This window comes from Papaver somniferum, chromosome 10, assembly GCF_003573695.1.
Source record: "Papaver somniferum cultivar HN1 chromosome 10, ASM357369v1, whole genome shotgun sequence".
Classification (NCBI taxonomy): Eukaryota; Viridiplantae; Streptophyta; class Magnoliopsida; order Ranunculales; family Papaveraceae; genus Papaver; species Papaver somniferum.
The window spans coordinates 126972152-126974134 of NC_039367.1; the positions used below are offsets into that span (position 1 = coordinate 126972152).

The window sequence follows — 1983 nt, forward strand, 5'->3', positions numbered from 1 at the left end:
CCTGAAGAGTTCTTATCTGAACCAAAACCTGGGGGAGCATTAGAATTACTAAAAACTGACCTTGACTCTGGCCCTTAGACCACGAATGATTCGGATGGTTTCTCCAACCAGGATTATAGGTTTCTGAATATTGGTCAAACTTCTGAAGGTTATCGAATCTAATGTTATTATAGAGAGCATTGGCTTGCTCTTCATTATTCTGGCCTTCCCAAAAAGGCTCTAATCTACCACTAGTGTGACCCACTTCTAAAGCTTCTAACCTTTTCGCTATAGCAGCAATTTTGGCATCTGATTCAAAGTTTCCTTCTACCCTATTAATGTTTCCTATACCTAGAAGAATTGTTTTCTGGGTCCTCTATTACTTTCCCATTGTTGGGTCTTTTCGGCGATTTCATGCAAATATGTCATCGCATCATCAACTGTTTGGTTTTCGAACCCACCTGTACACATAAATTCTACTGTGGTTGTAGTGGGATAATCTAAACCCTCATAAAGGATCTGAACTAACCTAACCTTTTCTAAACCATGATGAGGACATCGGGCTAATAGATCATTGAACCTTTCCAAATACCTATACAAGGATTCTCCCTCCTGTTGAGAAAATGTGCAGATTTGCGTCCTAATAGACGATGTTTTGTGACTAGGGAAAAACTTGTTCAAAAAGGCAGATGTAAGTTGTTCATATGTTTCAATTGATCCAGAAGCCAAATTATATAGCCACGATTTAGCTTTATCTTTCAAGGAAAAGGGGAATAACCTGAGTTTCAAAGCATCATCATCAAGGTTTCTTATTTTTAGGGTACTACAAATTTCCTCAAAGTCCCTAACATGGAAATAGGGGTTTTCATTTTCTTTCCCTAAAAATATTGGGAGAAACTGTAAGGTTCCAGGCTTAAGTTCATAATTTGCTTCAGTTTCAGATAACCTGATACACGAGGGATGAGTAGTCCTAGTAGGGTTCAAAAAAGCTTTCAAATTTTCCATTTCTGGCACTATTGGAATATCAGGGATTTTCTCCTCAAACGGACGTTCAAAAACGGAATCTTCAAGAATCGGGCTTTCTAAATTGAGGTAATCGAGACGCTTAGAACTACTAGGTTTCTCTTTAACAAATCTACCTAGGGCGTCTCTTTTACGTTCAGGCATGCAAAAGAATAAGGTGGGGAATTCTATACAATCACAAAACAAGGCTGACTCAACCAAATCAAACCTATTGATTTCTAGGAAACAAAAAGCATGATGGCTCCACTTAGATTGTTTCTAGACCAGCTTCTATTCTTTCGAAAAGGAACTCGTTACAATCGGAGCAAACCCCTCTGGAATCAATCCGAGTCAAAGTAAGTTGAATAGAGGCGAGGGAAGCTCGGCGGAGCTTTGATACCCAAGGCCTCACCGGTATTACAAGGCGACGCAGTCACGCATTCAACTCACAGAAACCATCATGAACTTCGAAGTATGCTCAAAAGAGTAACCAATATTTTTCGAACGACTTTCCTATTAAGCTCGTTACCCTATAGGTCTCTTTCTAGTCAAAATTTTAGGCTTAGGTTCGCGTTTGGTTTCGTTTTCCTAGGGCGGGCAAGAAGAGAACGGTGATGAAATCCGAACCCTTATCTTGTATGGTCAGTCCTTTCCCTTTACTAGGAAATTAACAGCCGTTTTCAAGTCCTCAGCATATATGCAACCGAAGGAATACAGTAAACCCGCTGACAGGAGATTCGCAGGTGTTTAGAATCTTACCTCCCGTTCCAGACGGGCGAAGAACCTCTGAAGTCGACTCGGGCCAAAATTCCTATGTCATGTACGAACCCGAGGGGCCGAGGCGATATCGTAATCGCCTTCCTTCTCTGCACATAGTTTATATTTAAACTACCCTTCCGTAGGGTTTAAAAATAATCTCCCAAAGTTTAAAGTCCAAAGTGTCCAAAAAGAAAAGAAAAAATTACAAAAATAATAAAACCAAATACAGTTTTTTTTTAATAA

General features: G+C 39.7%; 1 pseudogene; it reads left to right on the top strand.

The window, feature by feature from the left end:
- The first annotated feature begins 520 nt into the window (after positions 1 to 520).
- Positions 521 to 620, top strand: LOC113319798 (annotated as a pseudogene).
- Positions 621 to 1983: the final 1363 nt, after the last annotated feature.